Source organism: Lepidochelys kempii, chromosome 27 (assembly GCF_965140285.1).
Source record: "Lepidochelys kempii isolate rLepKem1 chromosome 27, rLepKem1.hap1, whole genome shotgun sequence".
Taxonomy (NCBI): Eukaryota; Metazoa; Chordata; order Testudines; family Cheloniidae; genus Lepidochelys; species Lepidochelys kempii.
The window spans coordinates 11,611,894-11,624,128 of NC_136406.1; the positions used below are offsets into that span (position 1 = coordinate 11,611,894).

At 44.0% G+C, this 12,235-nt stretch overlaps 1 long non-coding RNA gene across 1 annotated transcript; it reads left to right on the top strand.

The window, feature by feature from the left end:
• Nucleotides 1-3,853: 3,853 nt before the first annotated feature.
• On the top strand, nucleotides 3,854-10,507 carry LOC140903873 (uncharacterized). The gene is made up of 3 exons (XR_012156370.1): nucleotides 3,854-4,248; nucleotides 8,680-8,724; nucleotides 10,095-10,507. It is a non-coding gene; the product is annotated as an uncharacterized LOC140903873 (long non-coding RNA).
• The last annotated feature ends 1,728 nt before the right edge of the window (nucleotides 10,508-12,235 follow it).

The window sequence follows — 12,235 nt, forward strand, 5'->3', positions numbered from 1 at the left end:
AAAACATGCTCATGTAGACAAGCCCAGAGAAGCTCAAAGATCTCTGTAAGCAGTCATTAATGAAGCCTGTTTTACAGATGGGCAAACTGAGGCACCATGAATTGTCTACGGTTACACAGGAAAGTGATGAATCGAACCCAGGAGTCCTGACTTTCAGATCCCCAGCTAGACAGGCTCTTTTCTGCAGTAGAGAAGCTCTGCTAGAGTGTTTTATACAACAGATCACCAAGGGAAGTTGTAAGGAAGAAGAAATTTTCACTGAATATCAATCTAATTTTTCCTAATCTAAACTTCATTTCAAAGTGTCATTATTTCAAATGAGGGTTTAAAAAAATCCCTCCTACACAGTGTAAGCAGTCAGCCAAGGAGAATGCTGGGTAAAGGTCTGGCTTCTGCTGGCAAGGTATTTAGCGGCAGTGTCTATAAACAAAGCAGCAGTGGGAGCATACAGCTAGCAAAGCAGGATTGCAATGAGATTCCTGAAAACTAGAGTAAGATGGGGACGTTTTAATGAAGTCCTTGTTCCATTAGTAACTGTCCGTTCTAGGGTTTAACTATGACAAGATGCTCTCAGAGTGGGTGCACAGAATGCACAGACTGAGTCAGACTCAGGTGAAATGTAGAAGCTATTCAATGGGTGAAAATGTACTGTTGATGTCATAGCCGTTAAATAAACTGATAAGGAAATACAGGATGAAAAGAAATGGATCAGAAAAGAGGTCCACCTTGCCCAGTACCCTTTCAGCAGTGGCCAGTGCCTGATGCTTCAGAGGAAGGTGAAACCTTTCCCCCAGCATACACACATTTGCCTGGCCAGATATGTAATGCTGTATATGGGATGGATGAGTATTCCTTTTGGAGCCCTTCAGCTGTCAGCTCATGTCTGCTTGGTTATCCCTGTATTTGTGAGCAGCTTTGAAAAAGCTTGTTGGGTTATGTTTTTAGAGGTGGTATAGCTGGAAGATCAATACTGTGTTATGGGGAGGGGAGGGGGGAGGAAATCACTGGCTGGAAACAATGTTTGACAGGTTTAATTGGATGCTTCTTTGTGGTTGAGCTGTGGAGTCAAATTGACTCTCTTAACACTGTGGCTGGTTGTGTTGTGTGTGATTTCAGAGTAGTGAGACTCAACATATCATTTCCTGGCTCAAAGGCGGGAGCTGTCTCTTCTGATGAGCATGAAATGGATGGCAGGAAGAGGGATAAAAAAAAAATGACACTTGGCACTGGAAGATGAAGCCCTAAACTCCTGAATTCCTCAGGGTCAGAGGATCTGGCATCCCCCCTGAGCAGAGCACCCATTGGAATAAATTTCAGAGTGGCAGTCATGTTAGTCTGTATCAGCAAAAAGAACAAGGAGTACTTGTGGCACTTTCAAGACTAACAAATTTATTTGGGCATAAGCTTTTGTGGGCTAAAACCCACTTCATCGGATGCATGCAGTAGAAAATACAGTCGGAAGATATAGATACACAGAGACCATGAAAAAATGCGTGTTGCCATACCAACTCTAACGAGACTAATCAATTAAGGTGGGCTATTATCAGCAGGAGAAAAAAAACTTTTGTAATGGTAATCAGGATGGCCCATTTCAAACAGTTGCCAAGAAGGTGTGAGTAACAGTAGGGGGCAAAATTAGCATGGGGAAATAGTTTTTACTTTTTGTAATGACCCATCCACTCCCAGTCTTTATTCAAGCCTAATTTTATGGTGTCCAGTTTGCAAATTAATTCCAGTTCTGCAGTTTCTTGTTGGAGTCTGTTTTTGAAGTTTTTTTTGTTGAAGAATTGTGACTTTTAGGTCTGTAATTGAGTGACCAGGGAGGTTGAAGTGTTCTCCGTAGAGACAGGTTTCAGAGTAACAGCCGTGTTAGTCTGTATTCGCAAAAAGAAAAGGAGTACTTGTGGCACCTTACAGACTAACCAATTTATTTGAGCATAAGCTTTCGTGAGCTATAGCTCACTTCATCGGATGCATACTGTGGAAAGTTTAGAAGATCTTATTATATACACACAAAGCATGAAAAATAGCTCCTCCCACCCCACTCTCCTGCTGGTAATAGCTTATCTAAAGTGATCACTCTCCTTACAATATGTATGATAACCTGGATTTGTGCTGGAAATGGCCCAACTTGATTTTCTCCCCCCCCCCCACACAAACTCACTCTCCTGCTGGTAATAGCTTATTGTAAGATAAGCTATTACCAGCAGGAGAGTGAGTTTGTGGGGGGGGGGGGGTGAGAAAACCTGGATTTGTGCTGGAAATGGCCCAACTTGATTATCATACACATTGTAAGGAGAGTGATCACTTTAGATAAGCTATTACCAGCAGGAGAGTGGGGTGGGAGGAGGTATTGTTTCATGCTTTGTGTGTATATAATAAGATCTCCGTAGAGACAGTCCTGTTTGGCCAATGTGCATGGTAGAGTGAAGAAACAGATTGCCAGAGCCAGAAGAATACCCAGAAATCACCTACTCCAGGACAGGCCCAACAAAGAAAGTAACAGAACGCCACTAGCCGTCACCTTCAGCCCCCATCTAAAACCTCTCCAGCCCATCATCAAGGATCTACAACCTATCCTGAAGGACGACCCATCACTCTCACAAATCTTGGGAGACAGGCCAGTCCTTGCCTACAGACAGCCCCCCAACCTGAAGCAAATACTCACCAGCAACCACACACCACAGAACAAAAACACTAACCCAGGAACCTATCCTTGCAACAAAGCCCAATGCCAACTCTGTCCACATATTTATTCAAGGGGCACCATCATAGGACCTAATCACATTATCCATGCCATCAGGGGCTCGTTCACCTGCACATTTACCAATGTAATATATGCCATCATGTGCCAGCAATGCCCCTCTGCCATGTACATTGGCCAAACCGGACAGTCTCTACGCAAAAGAATAAATGGACACAAATCAGACATCAAGAATTATAACATTCAAAAACCAGTCGGAGAACACTTCAACCTCCCTGGTCACTCAATTACAGACCTAAAAGTCACAATTCTTCAACAAAAAAAACTTCAAAAACAGACTCCAACGAGAAACTGCAGAACTGGAATTAATTTGCAAACTGGACACCATAAAATTAGGCTTGAATAAAGACTGGGAGTGGATGGGTCATTACAAAAAGTAAAAACTATTTCCCCATGCTAATTTTGCCCCCTACTGTTACTCACACCTTCTTGGCAACTGTTTGAAATGGGCCATCCTGATTACCATTACAAAAGTTTTTTTTTCTCCTGCTGATAATAGCCCACCTTAATTGATTAGTCTCGTTAGAGTTGGTATGGCAACACGCATTTTTTCATGTTCTCTGTGTATATATATCTTCTGACTGTATTTTCCACTGTATGCATCTGATAAAGTGGGTTTTAGCCCAAGAAAGCTTATGCCCAAATAAATGTTAGTCTCGAAGGTGCCACAAGTACTCGTTCTTTTCATTGGAATGAATGTGTGTGTGTGTGTGTGCGCACACACAAAAGGAATGTTTCAAACATTAGGGAAAAGGAGAGCACCCATTGGAATAAGTGCGTGTGTGTCTGTTATCAGAAGCCTTTAGAAAGGCATAAGGATATAGCTTTGCCATGCAGCACAGTTAACCTGCCTTGAGGTTTGAGTGATGGAAAGAGGGAATCAATGACAGCAGGACAGGGGACCAGAGAGCATCCCTCCCTCTCCTGTACAAAGCCCTCCTCCTCAGAGATTTACCCTAGAATCATTGGGTACTTCGTTAGGTCATAGGTGTAGCTGCTCATTGATTGGACTGGGGAAGGTAAATCCCTTTGAGAAATCTGGATAAATAGAGGCAGCAGAGCTCAGATTTGCAGACTGGTAAAAGAAGAATCTAGGACTTTGACAAGACAGAGGAAGAACAGAAACAGGGGCTGAATTAGGGAATTGATGTCTTATGAAACTGATGTGCATAGCTCTTGCTCTTACCATCTTACAGTGCAGCTATAAGACAGAAACAAACAAAAAAGAGGGAGGAAAAAACCCAAGATCTCGCTTCTATACTCCCTCAGCAGAACACGAAAGAGCCCCGACTTTCTCACAGAGTTCTTTAAAACCCAACTATTTAAGCATTTGCCAGTAGAGGTTTAGACAAGGATCTTTGTCAAGAGCTATGGAAAGCTTTAGAGCTTTTTTCCTGCTGATTTTTCTGTGTTCACAGATTTTCTGTTTTGAGGAAGATATGCCCAGTTTGGAGGAAGACCCTTGGACAGCCCCGTCTCTGAAGGTAAATAGCTTATTCTTCCTTTCTTTGTCGATTTTTGAAGGCTGGGAGGGTGTTTGGAAGCCATTTATGGCATGGGGAATTCATTCTCTCAGTATCTTAGCACAGTCTGATTTAACTTTGTAGTCTCCTGCAAAGGAAGACCACTAAGGGCTAGTAGTGATGCTTTGCACTGAGGTAGGGACTTGATCTCTTCAAAGTCCTTTCCAAACAACAATACTCACAGCACCCCAGGAAGGTGTGGTGGGTAGGGAGGTATTTATTATCTTCACTTTACAAATCGGAAAACTGAGACCTAGACAGGTTAAGTGACGTCACCTCAAGCTTCTCTGGTTAAAAAGGAAAAGCGTGTAACATTTTTAAAGGAATGATTTCTAAGAAGTGAAAAAGATCCATCAGCAATCCCATTGGTGCTAGACACCACAGCAATGGGTCCATTAGAAATAAGGTACTTCGAAGCGTTACTACATAAGGCATGTTTCTAGTCAGCGTATCTGCTTTGAAGTGCAGTTGCATACAGACTAGGGGCTACGTTAAATATAGCACCTTCAAGTCCTATCTGCTCAGTTCTCTATCACTAGTAAGTGTTAGCCAAGGCAGCTAAGGGACAGCAAGTTAAAATATATTCTGCCCCATGTATCAGCAGCTAAATTGTCATGCAAGCTTCCACTAAGTAATATTTTCTACTGGTGAAAAAGGGAAAACACAACTATACTTACCTTGTACCCAGTGCTTTTCATTTGTAGTTCTCAAAGCACTGTACAGAAGAAGGTAATGATGTTCATCCCTACTTTACATATGGGGAAACTGAGTCACAGAGCGAGGCCATGATGTGCCCCAGATCATACAGCAAGTCAGTGGCAGAGCTGAAGCCAGAATACAGGAATCCTGACTCACAGTCTAGTGTCCTTGCCACTGAACCACACTACCATCCCAGTATGGCTTGGAGTTTCAGATCTCATGGTGAGTTGGCAGGCCTGGTAGTCTGAAAACTCCTCTTATGATTTGTAAACTACAAGCAAATTTGACTGGGAAATTGCTGAAAGCAAAAGGTGGAACCCTGTAATGTCTTAATGATACATAGGAAGTGCCAGACTGGATCAGATAAGTTCGCTGTCCTTTCCCTGACAGTGGCCAGTACCAGCTGCTTCAGAGGAAAATGCAAGAACCTAACAGCAGGTAGTTATGGGATAACCTGTCCATCAGGAAATTTTCCTTCTGACTCCCATCCATTAGAGGTTGGCTCGTGCCCTGAAGCAGGAAGGCTCATGGACCTTCAAAAATTCTGTGATTTTTTAATTTGAAACATTCTTTTTATTAACAGCACAGTATATTAAACAGGAACTAATTCCTACCCTCTATAAGAGTTCCAGGGCATGAGGAGGTTAGAGTTAAAAAAACCCACGTTCATGACATATATTAATGCATCTGAGAATCTTTACATTAAAAGTGGCAGAAACCACTTATATGCTAGATCTCAGTAAAGAGAGGAATTGTGAGTTTGTTTAAAACCAAACACTGAAACACACACGTCCCTGCAGTGCACACACTGAGCCTGATTCTCTATTGCAATGGAGAACGGGGCCCACACACACACACTGGAGTTTGTTTTACCTCTTCATTTGAAAAGTATATACAGCAAGGCTCCTGCTTTGCCTCCTGAGGATTAACAAGAGCCATGATCAAAATCACTCTTTGCCATTGCATGTTGTATTATCAATGTTCACAAGTGGTTAAAATTATCTGAGCTCTGAGCAGAAATTTCATAGCCTGGACTATCTAGCAACAGGGATTGGATCTCCTGGAGTCAGTTCAATGGAGGGATGAACTGAGGCAATGGCCTAAGCTAAGCAGTACTATGGCAATTAATGTCAAGCTGTGTTGAAATCCTATCAAATCTCTGTGGATATCAGTATCTGCATGTGTAGGAAGCTAACACATCTCTTAACTATTTCACCCTCAATGCTCCAAGCTGCTGCTTGAAGGGAAGTTTTCACTTCCAAACTCTCACCTCTTTGTTCATGACTAACAGTAGAGATGGGATTTCAGCTTCTGTCTTTGGCTCTCCCTTTTGCTTTCTAGGATGAGGGCTTGCAGAGCAGCTCACTCCAGCGCTTTGCACAGCTGGTGAAAAGGGAGAAATTCCAGCAGTTCTATGGCCTGATGGGAAAACGGGCTAGTGGTAAATTCAGTGCTTATCAGAAATTAAAACAGGCGTTCACCCTTGCTTAGCCCATCAGACCAATGCATGCAAACTGCCACTCAATGCAAGGACCTAGTACTTTCCCTCGTTCTACAAGAGAACGGTCAGGCTTTTCTTGTGGTGAAGGGGAGGTCAGTTGCTTTCATACTGCAGCCCTAATGGTCTTCTATTTTCCACTCACTTCTGTGATCCTTTGTGACAACCACTATTGTTCTGCCTGAAAGAGATTGAAGAGATTTCATTCAGAACGTATCAGTGGCACCCTGAAAGACAAAGGCAGGGCTGGCCTTACTATGAGGCGAACTGAGGCGACTGCCTCAGGTGCCAGACTGCGGGTGGGTGGGAAGGGGTGCCACTAGGTCCCAGAGTTTCTAAATTTTGGCCCAAGCGAAGGGGCATGGGAGTGTCATTTGAGCTCCCCGCCTCAGGTGCCAAAATGTTGTGGGCCAGCCCTGGACAAAGGGTCCATATTTTCACAATAAAACCACTTATCAGCGGAGCCAAAGGTTACCAACATTATCCCCATTTTAGAGATGGGGAAACTGAGGCTCAGAGAGGCAAAGTGACTTGACTCAGCTTACAGAGCGAGTTAGTAGCCGAGCTAGGAGCAGAACTTAGGTCTCCGTCCTCCCAATCCCTTGCTCAAATCACTAGACCAAATGGCCTCTCTGAGGAACAAGCCCTCCCTTGGCTCAGAGTGCTTCCTAAACAGAACAACTAGTCCCTGCTGGTCTCCACTCCACGAGGCTGAGACTACATCCGAGCACCGGGCAACACAGTATTAATCCATCGCCTCTTCCTCTCCTACATTAAATAATCACCCAAGAGGGAATCCCATTGCAATTATAGCATGTGACCTTGTACATCTCTCTTGAATGTGGGCACAGTAATAAGCAAAATGCATCTCTGACTTTACACGGATCACTTTGGAGAGGTTCCGGGGAAAAGAACGAGGTGTTCACACCCAACCTTCATTTCTCTCTCTCTTTTTAAAAAGGGGTGCCACACATTTCACCAGCAGGGCATAAGAGCGTGTGTTTCTTTTACCCTGGTATTTCTGTTTGTAAAGCCTGTGATGCATGTTCACCCCTACCTACAGCCCAGAGAGGCAGCCACATTGATTTTGCTTAGAGTCACCTGCCTCTGTGTCCCTAAAAATGGTCGATGAGCTTTTTCACCACCCAGTCCTAACGGGAGTCTAAGCGGTACCTTGATCTGTTGCTAAGGGGAGGAGAAATGTTACTAATGAGATTGTTGTAACATGCTTCTGTATGAAAGGAAAGAGAGATGAGCACAAAACCCATCTTGAAACATACTCATGCTGCTTATCGCCCCCATAAAGGCAGATAAATACCAATCCTATTTTACAGATACAGAAACTAAGGCAGGAGGTGAAGTGACTTGTCCATGGCCACTGGAGGAGTCAGTGGGATTAGGAGTCAGGTGGCCCAGGGTCTCAGTCTCATAGTCACACCCTCAGGATACACCTTTCAAAACAATGAGGGGCAGGGGGAAGCTCCAATCCTCCATCCTGCCCTCAAAGGATTCTTATTTGCACAGGTCAACACAACTCCTAGTTCCAGGCTTTCCTGGTCAGTCAGACAGACTAACTTTGTCCAAGCTTTTTTTTTTTTTTTTTCCCCTCCTTCCTAGCTTTAAACCACAAAAAACTTTTGAAGCAAAGTCCCTTCTTAGTGACAATACTGTCCTCCTCGCTCAGCTCCAGAGTGGCTCTGGGCCTGCGGCAGAGGAAGAGACACAAGGCTCTTTGCACTTCTGGAGTATGGCCGTTCGGTGATGGACAGTGGCTCACAATACAGTAGTATAGGAGCAGGGGAATCTATGACAAACCCACAGAGTAAGGGCTTGTCTACACCCAGTCTGGTAGATATTGCTTTAGCTAGTATCTGTTTGAAATCCATATAGTTAAAGCTGTACAACCCTTCCCTAGTGTGGATGCAATAATGCCAGTATAAAGATGCCTTACATCAGTAAACTGCAGCCAGACGATGGGTTTTACTGCTTGAAACGATTTTGGTAGAAAAATAGTTTTACTGGTACAAAAACTGTGTGTAAACCAGGCCTAAAGGAAGCTGAAATGACCAATTCTCATTTCCACTGTAAATGTGCTATTGGTATGGGTCCCCGTCTACTTTTCCTGCCTGTAATAGGCTGCGTTTAACTTTTATAAAAGTCTCCTTGCCAACCTCTGCATCTCTTTGCCATCCTAGGGAACCAAGGAGAGACGTTCATGGGACGAAGATCCTCTAGTGGAGGTGGGTGAGCTCCCATGCCTGACGCTCCTTAGGAGATCAGTCTCTCTCCCCTGTCAGCTATTCTGACAGGGAGCTCTCAGCTCATTATTCACCTGTCCTCCTCCTCCGCCCACTTATTTATAGGAATCCTCTCTAGCTGCTGGAGTTTGCAAGAACCTTGCTTGATGCAGACAGACCCTCACTGGTTCAAGTCTCTCTGGTGGCATTTGCGCGTGCATAGTTGTGTCTTAGTCATGCAGCACAAGGGGTTTTTTTTACCCCCTCTCCCAATCCCTTTCACTAAGGAACTGCCCTCTTGCAATTTACCAGCATATAGACTGCATTCTGCTGATTTACTATTCCAGCTCCATCTCTTGAGAAGCAGCTGGCATTAACTAATTGGGAAATCTCATCCAACTTTCCTACCAAAATTAGTTTGTAGCACGTTTTTAAAAGAAAGATACTGATTCCCAAATACTGAGGTGTGGGGGTGGGGCATTTCCCACCTTTAAGTCCACACAAAACCACAGCCTAAAAGCTAGGAATAACTACTGCACATGATAGCATGACTTCATCCCCTCTCTGCAAAGTTATTCCAAGTCGCCATTTTTCTCTTCCATGAAATATTTTGTAGCTGCAGTTTATATGATTTTGAAGGAAGCTAAAACTTACTGGTCTCTTCTTACACCCACGCCCACTTGCATTTATTTTCTACTCCAGAATTATTATTTGTATTAGGGTAGCACTTAAGAGGCCCCAACCAAGATCTGGGCCCCAGTGTGCGAAGCTCTGTGCAGATACATAGTAAGAAAGAGTCCTTGACCGAAAGAGCTTACATTTTCAACAGACAAGATCAACAAGCAGTGGGAGAAATGATCCCCAGTTTGCAGATGGGAAACTGAGCCCCAGAGAGATTGAGTGACTTGCCCAAGGTCATACAGGAAGTCTGTGGCAGAGCCAAGAAATCTGGGTTCAGGAGTCCCAGCCTTGTGCCTCAACCACAAGGCTACCCCTCCTATCAGGAATGAAGGTCTTCTCCCCTGCAGAAATTGGATTTCAGACCTGGTCCATACTAAAAAGTTAGGTGGACCCAGCTATGTGAAAAGTCCACCCCTGAGTGACATAGTTAAGCCAACCTAACACCTGGTGTAGACAGCGCTATGTTGACAGAAGAATTGTTCCGTCGACCCAGCTGCTGCCTCTGAGGGAGGTGGATTACCTACAGCGAGGGGAGAACCCCTCACTGGCACAGGTAGCATCTACATACACCGAAGTGCCTCAGTGGTATAACTGTGCTGCTATAGCACTTCAAGTGTAGACAAGCCCTCGCTACTCCAGAAACCAATGCAAACAGACTTCCCTCACGCAGGTATTTTTCTCTCCTCCTACAGATTCGACACAGGACTGGGACAACAGCCAGCCACTTCCTGCATGGCAGCCATAGCATGACACTCCATCAGTAACCAACAGCCGCTCCTTTCCTTCACAAGCACTAGATTAGGATAGCTACGCCGTCTGCTCACGTCTATTCACGCCCCAGGAACGGAGTAACACAGTGCTTTCTAGTACCGGATAAGCACGTTAGAGTCTTTTCTTTTGTCAAACTGCTGTGATGTATAAATGTATTGCTCTTGCTGGGAAGAGATGATGCTTTCTTTACATCACATTTGAGGAGCAGGGCACAGGGTTAGTACATCCCTTCCTTACTCCTGTAGACCGACAGATACACACTTTGATTTCCTTATTGCATTATTTCTGCTGAGGTGATAAAGCCTGAAATTCAAGTTCTTAAAAATCGAGAGAGGAAGAGAGCACTTATCTAGTATCCTTTCTTCAGTTTTTTAAAGTTAATAACCTGACTGCAGGGAGCTATTGGGAACATAAAAGTTGTGTAACTAAAGTACACAACTTATATGGCACGAAAGCTTTATTTTCTCTCCATCTCCCATTTCAATTCATTATCCAATAAGCACCCATTTTGGGGCAAGCACAAAAGTAGCACCTGAAAAGCTTCAGTCACCTCTTCTTGGGCAGGGATGGAGATATTTTTTGTTCTGTATTTGTACACAGAACAATTGCTCAGCAGTGTTATAATGGGGGTTAGGTGCATCACTCTGGTAGGTTAGGCCACAGTGTTCCGTAGTCTAAGGTGGAGAATGCAATTAGGTGGCTACTGCATTCAGCAAACTTTCAGCCATTAAGAGTATGAAGAATTTTCTAGTAATCAAGAGCAGCTTCAGCTCAAAGAGATTAGTGTGTCTCAGCACCATCTTCCTCTCAAGAGATACATACAGCTGCTGGTTGAGAGAGAAGAGACGCTCCCCTCTACACCCACACAAATATTGTGCAATCCATACAGAAGCCTTGAGCATCACATATTTCCTCCTGTCCCTGTAGTCTAATAAATGGGGCAGTGATCTATTGGTACAGCTACAAAGATCAATGGTTCTCTGCCAAATTCTCCACAATAGTCATTTTCTATGGCAAGAGTATCAGACAGGTGAGACATTCCCTTATTTCTAATCTCCAACCCTTCCACTATAGGAGAAGGGTGGGGAAATGATGCCAGCAGAGCTATTTGGCAATGCACTCATCATCATCATCAAGGTTTCATATATTCTCCTTGCTGATCAAAGGCTCTTCCTCTTCATGGAGTAACATAAGCAGATGGCAACACAGGGTAGGGTGCACAGATGCTCATCCCAACCAGAGTGTAAGAGAGGGAAGCAGAAAAAAGGGAAACCCAGGGTGATCTGCTTCCCACAGCAAACCTCTGGAGAGAGATGGGACCAGAGTGGTTTCATTAGCTTCCAATTTAAATCAGAAATTGTAGCAAAGGCTCAAAATCTTTGAGGTCTGCCTTGAACTTCAAACTTTTGATCTTCAAAAGACAGAGACTTAGCTCTTCAAAACTCTCCTGGGGGGAAGAAATAGGTCTGGTTTCAAAGTGTTTAAGGCCAGAAGGAACCATTAGATCACTGAATCTTACCTCCTCTATAGCACAGCCCATTAATTATCAACACCCAGATACCCCTATATTAAGCCTGAAGACTTCCCTTAGACTAAAGCATTTCAGTCCTCAGGAGGCTAAACTGTGTGCCACCAGCAGAGAACAGGAGACCAAAAGGTGCCATGGTCATGGAAGAACTGCTAGGGTAACCAACTAGGACCATCAGTCCTAGGAAGCTCCTCCCTTCTTACAACAACTTTGGGGGCCACTACAGTCAGACTTGGTATGAATGTTGGAAGTACGGTCTTAGAGCTATCGTACATTAGAGTTATACACTCCCAGCAGCACCATCCACCACAGAGAGGTATTTCTAAACAAAGCTAATACAGGATCTAGGACATTTTTAATGCAGCCAACCTGAAGTCTGCTTCAGTCACTATCCCCATTACAATGACAGCATAAAGGAAGGTTCAAAATTCAAGTATCTTACATGTTAGGAATGGAAAAAGCAGTCTCAACTCAACAGAAGAGCCACCTTAAATCCCCACTGCTCAGGAAAACTAAAAGGAAGGAATTGACGAC